At 44.3% G+C, this 8,349-nt stretch overlaps 1 pseudogene; it reads left to right on the forward strand.

The window, feature by feature from the left end:
* Nucleotides 1–3,428: 3,428 nt before the first annotated feature.
* On the forward strand, nucleotides 3,429–8,097 carry LOC116636462 (annotated as a pseudogene).
* Nucleotides 8,098–8,349: the final 252 nt, after the last annotated feature.

The following is an 8,349-nucleotide window of genomic DNA, read 5'->3' on the forward strand; positions in this document are numbered from 1 at the left end:
TAGACAAGGGGTGCCTAGGTGGTTCAGTGTGACTCTTGATTTCAGCTCAGGTCATGATCTCGAGCTCCGCATCAGGCTCTGCGCTCAGCAGGGAGTCTGCTTGAGATTCTTTCTCTCTCCCACTCCTCGTCCTCCTCCCCCTTCCCCCTCCACTCTCTCTCTAAAATAAATAAATAAATCTTTAAAAAAAAATTCTAGACAAAAGAAGCCAATCACAAAAGACCACATAATGTATGATTCCATTTACAGATAGAATGTTCAGAAGAGGCAAATCTATATAAACAGTAGATCAGTGGCTTTCAAGCAGAGTATGGGTAGGTGTGGGAAATGTGTGTGACCACTAATGGGTATGGGCTTTTTGGGTGGATGATAAAAATGTAATAAAATTAGATTGTGATGATTGTTGCACAACTCTGAATATGCTAAAAACCATTGAATTGTACACTGTAAATGGGTGATTTTATAGTATGTAAATTTCAATAGGGCTAATAAAAATAAAATCAGTGTTTAACTTATTTTATTTGGTTGTTGCATGTTGATTTCCTGTATATTATACATCATAATCATTTCCATGTAATTCCTTAAATGTCAATCATTTTTAGAGAAGAAATTATTATTCATAGAGGAAAAGATTGATTTTTAAATTAAAGTTCATGGTTTTAATCTATCATCCAGAACCTATCCTATGTTTGATGTCTTTATAGGAATATTAAACATTTTGTGTAAACTATATGTCACATTAGAAGGTACAAAATGCTGGAGCTAAAGGAAATGGGCAATTACCAGTCATTCATGGAGAAAAGAACTTTTCAAGTTTTTTTCCCCACCTCTGTTCAAACATTTTTAACAAAGGATAAAGAGGGAGGCTCTATTGAACTCTAATAGACTAACTATAGTCTAAGATCAAATCAATAAAAAGTTTCCATCATTTTTCACTGAAGGTAGTTTCTCTATATTCTCTATTCAATAAAGATAACATGAAAGAACTAGATCAGATAAGTAAGAAAAGGCCTCTTTAATCCATGTTTGAAAAGGACCTATTCTAAAAAGCATTCCCAGATATCCAGAGTCTGTCTTTCAAATGTAATTACCTATGATTTTATGTAAAGTTTAATTTACAGTCTAATTGCAGACCAACTTGCAATGTACAGACATCTACAACTTCAGCACACATTTGATATTTCTTAGTCCAAACATGGGCCCTGGTATAATTCTTTTTTTCTGCTCCTGGTAATAATTCAGTTATAGCGTTCCTTTCTAATAAAGCCCCCACTGAAACTCTAATGAGATCTCTAATCTCAAAGAGAAAATATGAAAAATTAGTCACATAACTAATAATATATGCTATACTTTGAGTACATTTTATTTTTTTAAGATGTTATTTATTTATTTGAGAGAGAGAATGAGAGCACGAGTAGTGGGGAGGGGCAGAGGGAGAGGGAGAAGCAGGCTCCCCGCTGAGCAGGGAGCCCACGTGGGACTCAATCCCAGGACCCTGAGATCACGACCAGTTCCGAAGGCAGAGGCTTAACCAACTGAGCCACCCAACCGCCCCTTTTCAGTCCATTTTGAATGTTTTAGGTCAGTTATAATAGGGGTCACATCTGCCTGTTAGATGTGGATCACTGTAATTGACATCATTATATATTCTTCCTAAGTGGAACCTATAGGCTAATTAATGTGTCTCCTCTAAAATTTTTGCAGTCTGGGCGCCTGGGTGGCTCAGTTGGTTAGGCGACTGCCTTCGGCTCAGGTCATGATCCTGGAGTCCCTGGATCGAGTCCCGCATCGGGCTCCCTGCTCGGCGGGGAGTCTGCTTCTCCCTCCGACCCTCCCCTCTCTCATGTGCTTGCTCTCTCTCATTCTCTCTCTCTCAAATAAATAAATAAATAAAATCTTTAAAAAAAAATAAAATAAAATAAAATTTTTGCAGTATTTCCTAGTAAGAGCAATGACAGGTTCCTATAGAAGATGTTAATTTGTGTTTCAAAACCTTAAAGATGGTGTGGCAATCTCAATGGTAGGGAGGTTCCCATAATGATAATTTAATACTTATTACTAACTAGTAGTACTAGTAGTAGTTTTGTGCTAACTTCAGGTACACTTTCTGGAACATTGTTCAAGCTTACACTGAAGGGGAAATTGTAATCATGTCTACCTAAGAATCATAGGATTCTAAAGCTGGAAAATATCTTAGAGATACCTTAATTTTACTAGTAAAGGAGGCTCAGGTGATGGTCAACAATGACGATCCCTAACAACTTTATTGAGTGCTTGTATAGTCAAACAGATAACTCCTCAGTACTGCTATGGGGAGGAATTAATAATGTTACACAGAAAGTATCATGGAATAGTATGATGGGGAAATCCTTTCAGTTCAGAAGATAAGGCTCTGGAGCCAAACTGCCCAAACTGTAATCCCTACTCTGCATTTAGTAGTCTTTTGGCCTTGGGCAGTTTACCTAATATCTCTAAGCCTCGGTTTCCTCATTGGTAAAATGGACATAATGTACTTACCTCATAGGATTGTTGTAAGGATTGAATGAGTTAAATACATCTAAGGCAACCTGGAGCCCTATATGGACTCTCCTTTTTCTTACGGAGCAAAGATTTTGCGGGGCTATGGAGACATGCCCACCTAGAACCCATCACCTCCCTGACCTCTTATAAGCCAGACTCCAGTTATCGGAGACACTGGAATTACTACATAAATGGCCCTGAGCCCACTTACTACAGGGCTATCTTCTGGACTGCCCTGCTAGAATGTACTCTCCCAGATCAGAGGCTGACCTGAAGGGACAGCTATTTGTGGGCTGGGAGAGCATGTACCTGAAGCTGGGATGCATGGACTGAGTGTCCACAAATTTGTGTGCAAGGCCCCTCATGGACAGAGTAAGACGTAGGACAAGAAGAGAGGCAGCCCATTTCTCCTCACGCTGCCACATTCTGGCATGGAACTCAAGGGATTCTAAGAATTCTGTGTTTGAATCTGTCCTTCCAGGTTGTTATGAAGGCACATTTGACAAGAGGAAAGAACACATTTGATATCTTGCTTGATATCTAACTTTTAAGCATGTAGACATATGGAATGGACCCCTTTAGTATTCTTGCCTTGCCCTGATGAGTGTTAGGGAGTAAGCCTGGTGCCTTGCCCATAGTAAGCATTCAATACAGTTTAATTATTATTGTTGTTGTTGTTATTGTAAGTGACCCTTCTCACTTCTAGCAAAATACAATCTTTCCTTTCCCCCACTGACCAGAGACAATACATACAGCCTGCCAAGAGAACGCTGATGTACAAGCACTCAGGATAGAGATTTCTAAAGGCCCGAACAGAGAGGCAAAACCACTTTTCAGGTTAGCAAGTACAACCAGGAGGTAAGCAAAGCCCTTTGCAAAGATCAGCTGCCAGAAATTCCATACTAAACATGAACTCAGCATCAGCACTTGCACCTGTGAAGAATAACTCCCAGGGAAAGACGGTACAACAAAGAGGCCATGTCCCAGCACAGAGCTGCCCACAGTAAGTGTCCATAAGACAAGAGGGTGACCAGCAGATCTGAGAGAAGTGGAAGCAAGACCCGAGTAGAGCCAAGCAAGGAATGTTCTCATAGCCTCAGGGGCTCAACATTAGCACGGGTTCCTCAGTAAGGAAGAGCTGGGAATGGAACAGAAGCCTACTGTTGTCCTTCACTATCTACTTTGATTATAGCAGAGCATGTGGGTCCAGGCATGCTGAACAGATTGCTTTGTTAATTTTATAAAGTCCTGAAATTTAAAACACGTTCTGAAGAGGATAGAATTTGACCCATTCCTTACACCTTACACCTGCATAAATTTCAAATGGATCAGAAATATAAATGTAAAAAAATATTATCAAAGTACTGACCGAAAACGCAAGTTAATTCATCTACAGCCTGGAGAAACATTTCTAACCATGATGCAAAATCCAGAACTAAAAAAGGTCAAAAATTGATACATTCAATTACAAAAAAAAAAAAAAAATTAAGACTTATTTTGCAGGGCAGAGAATATCATAAGAAAGTGAGAAGAAAAGTTATTAACTGGGAAAAATATTTGTAATCAATATTGCAGAGAAAGGATAATTATCTCTAATATATGAGCTTCTTCTTTTGGTAAAAATAAGACTACTAACTCCATGAAAAAATGTGAATAGGCAATTCATATAAGAAATAAAAATGGCCCTTAATCATGTGAAAAAAGAAATGCTCAAAACAAGAGAAATGCAAATTAAAAACTACACAGAATTTAAAACATGGACGGATGATCAACTGCACAGTCTCAAGGATACCTAAGGACAAAAAGAATAAAATGGACATGTCCCAGATGATAGACTCTAAAGTTAAAAAAAAAAAATTAAAATGTTTTCAGTCATCATATTAGAGCATAATAAATAATGCTTCAGGAATGCAATCAGCAAAATCCAGACTTTGGGCAATTCCCAAGGACAACCTGTTTTTGGTATTTTTTTTTAAATCAATTATAGGAAATAAAAATGAGAGGTAGAGGGGAAACTGCTTATTAGAAGATAATTAAAAGACATACCAATCTCATGGAGCTTATTTGGATCCTGATTTGAACAAACTATTCAAAAAACAAACACTATGAGATAACCATAGAAATGTGAGCACTGACTTAATATTTGATGGTTTTTAAGGTATTATTAATTTTTAGGTGTTATAATGGCTATGTGATTATGCTTTTTTAAAAGAAATCTTATCTTTTAGAGATACATGCTGAAATATTTATGTATGAAAAGTTTTGAGGTCTGAATTTGCCTTATTTGCTAAAAATAATCTGGAGGAAGGGGAGAGAGGTGGGTGGGGCTAAAGCTAAAATCAGATGGGCCCTGGGCTGGTTAGTACTGGCTACAGGTTGGTTCACTGTACTGATCTCCCTACTTTTTAAAATTTCCATATGTTCCATATTTCCAGTTAAAAAAAAAAGTTGCTTCAAATATTGTTAGGGCCAGGACTCTGGACAGGGCCCATCCTCTCTGACTGTTACAGCCAAGATTCTAAGTGGCACATGAGCAAAGTAGCATCCCCTACAGAACCTTCTTTCAGGCTTATTTCCATCTGAAGGTGTTTATCCATTTCTCTGCACAGTGTTTTGTTATTACGGTCTCATTAAAATGGGTCAAGTAAGATTTTGGTTTATTATTCCCTCCAATGAGAAATAGGAAGTACAGAGTGATGGTTAAGGATTCAGGCTCTGGAGTCAGATAGCTGCACTCATGTCCAGCTCTACCATCTGGATATGAGACCCTGGGGGAGTTATGGAGATAACACTGATAATTTCATAAATACGTTGTGAGGATTCAGTGATTGACATAATGTATGTAAAGTGCTGAGAATACCTAGCACATAGTAAATATGCAAAATATTTTTGTTAATAATAGTAAACATCATCAACATTTAAAATATCTGCCCACAGAAGTTTCCCAGAGATTTTAAAATAAGATTTTAACTCAGTGATGCACATGTCTGTGTGACTGTCTGAGTTACTACTGCTGTGTTTATATGCTGCCTGGCCATAAAATTGGTGTCTATTCTCTGAACCGGTTTTCTTTTCTTTTTTTTTAAGATTTTATTTATTTATTTGAGAGAAAGAAAGAGAGAAAGCATGAGCGTGGGGTGGGGGGGTGCGGCAGGCAGAGGGAGAGGGAGAAGCCGACTCCCTGCTGAGCAGGGAGCCAAACACGGGGCTCGATCCCAGGATCCCAGGATCATGACCCGAGCCAAAGGCAGATGCTTAACCGACTGAGCCACCCAGACACCCCTCTGAACCAGTTTTCTGATAAAACTGTAGAATATGTTGGAACTGATGCAGCATCAAACTGAAAATTCTCCACAGCCTCAAAAGCATCAATATTACTTACATGCAAAGACGTCAGTGAGCCAAATAATATGCCGCAGATTCCTTAAATTGCTACCATTATAGAAGTAGTAGCCAAATAACTTCAAAATTGTACACACAAGGCGCAGTAGTATATCATCAAACGAATAGTAGCACAAAGTCCTCAGAATCTAGTACGTGTGCCCTAGAGTGAGGAAAACTAGAGAAACATTTAAAATCAAATGGCTTGACCCCTGAAATCCTGAATTCCTGAAAACATTTTACTAATGGGAAGGAAACTTAAAAACTTAGTTTTGTGAACTCCACTGCTGGTCCCCACAAATACCGACCTAATCTTCATACTAGCGAGGATGTTTCATTCCTCAGACAAAAGGTGAACAATCTGAAGAGGACAGAATGAGCGAGCCAGGGGCACATGGACTGAAAAATGACCTGGGGTCCTGCTCTAATCACTTTCCGCACGGCTTTGGACAAGGCACTCCGTCCCCAGGTCTTGGGTGTGCTCAAGTGTGACACGAAGGGGCTAGACTCAACCACCCGCAGGACACCTTCCACCTCTAAAACGTATGGCCAATTAATAGCATTCGTTTGTTCTTGGCAATACCTATTTCAGGGAAGTCATACAATTCAGCTACACGTCATTTATTGAGATCCTACTTCAAAGAGTGGTGAAAACAGGGTAGAACGGAGCTATTCCCTCCCAAACTAGTGCTCTTTGAAAAGACTGGGTTAGGGGCGCCTGGCTGGCTCAGTTGGTTAAGCGACTGCCTTCGGCTCAGGTCATGATCCTGGAGTCCCTGGATCGAGTCCCGCATCGAGCTCCCTGCTCGGCGGGGAGTCTGCTTCGCCCTCTGACCCTATCCCCTCTCATGTGTTCTTTCTCTCTCATTCTCTCTCTCAAATAAATAAATAAAATCTTAAAAAAAAAAAATAAAAAGACTGGGTTAGCTCAGGCCCCCAGGCCTGCCTCACCCACTGCCCCACGGCCTTGCACCCTCCCCGCCCTCCCCGGGGCCAGGCCCCTGCCGGCGTGGCTTGCCTCCCCTGCCCACGGCCCTGCAGCAACCCACACCTGGGGCTTCCTGGGTGGGAGTGGTCCTCCTGGCCCCCCAGGAGGAGGAAGAGATACCTGCGGCCTGACAAGTCCCCCCCACCCCCCGCAACTACTTGGCGGTGATGGCCTTGGTGATCCAGGCAGCACCCTTCAGCGGGCTGAAGCGCCCACATCAGGCGTCAGGTCCAGGCCGCGTTCCCCTCCTTCAGGGACGACTACGAGGGCTGCAAGGATCCCGGCCGAGGCACTGCGGCTGCAGAACGCGGCCCTGGGGCGGGGCGGCGCTGGCAGAGCAGGGCCGTGCGGGGAGCCTTGGCCGGGAGACCTGGCCCCTCCGCGCGGCGCGGCTGGCCCTAGCGGCCGTCGGGTCCCCAGCCGACGCCCAGGCAGGGCTTCAGCATGAAGTGATTGCTAAGGGACCCCAGGGAGCGGGCACCACGGAGGGTCCGGCAGGCGCTGGGCACAGTGGGGAGAAGGTGATGCCCGCTCCACCCCTGCCCTCTGAGACGCCTCTGGGGCCCCTCTGCCCCCTTCCTGGACCCAGGAGAGCAGAGGGGAGGACTTCCCAAGGGGGGAAGCGGCAGGCTCTCGCCGCTCGCCCCTGAGCACAGAGCCTGGCCCCTGCACTTACTGTAGGACCCCGAAGACCCCCCCGGGACTGTCCAGTGGGAGTCATAGAGCCTCACTCTGGGTGGGCAGCTGCCCTCCTCCTACTTGCCCCTCCACCCTCCCAATGTGGTAATGCCCTTGACTCCACTACCACCCACACCCTGTCCCCAGTGCCCACCTTTAGCCAGCCCAGCCTACTGGAGGGTGGCCCCGGAAGCTCATGGCCCCCCAGGGCTGCTCTGGGATCTAGATGCCCTCTTCCAGGGGGTGCCACCCAACCAGAGGGGGTTAGTCACTCCCAGGATCCAGCTGCCTCCACCCCCGGCTGGCTACTCTCCCATAGAGCCTGCGAGGCTCCCAGGGCAGGGGCTGCTTTCCTCTCCTACCTCTTCCTGACACCACTGGCTTTTGGGGAACCAAGGCCAAGAGGACCAAGAGGTGTCTGCGGCCACAGCAGCCCTGAAACACCAGGCACCAGCGTGCTGAGAATCCGCATGTTTATTGGACTACCCAACAAAGGGTTGGGGTTGGCCCAGACACCGCCCTGGCCCTGATGGTCAGTCATGCCTCTCCTACCCCCAGAGGCAAGACTGGAAAGAGTGAGAGCTTTGCTTGCAGCAGCCCCTTCCGGATCCACTTTCTCTGGCCCTCTCTGTCCATCTATCCTTCCTTCCATCTATCCATCACCATGTGTCGCTTCCCCTCCTTGGCTCCGGGCTGGGAGAGGGAGAACCTAATGGTGGCTCCAGCCTGAAGTCCTGTCCTCCCTCATGTGCCTGGGAATGAGGTAGCCCCTTTTGGGGGAA

This window comes from Phoca vitulina, unplaced genomic scaffold (assembly GCF_004348235.1).
Source record: "Phoca vitulina isolate PV1807 unplaced genomic scaffold, GSC_HSeal_1.0 scaffold12, whole genome shotgun sequence".
In the NCBI taxonomy this organism is placed as follows: Eukaryota; Metazoa; Chordata; class Mammalia; order Carnivora; family Phocidae; genus Phoca; species Phoca vitulina.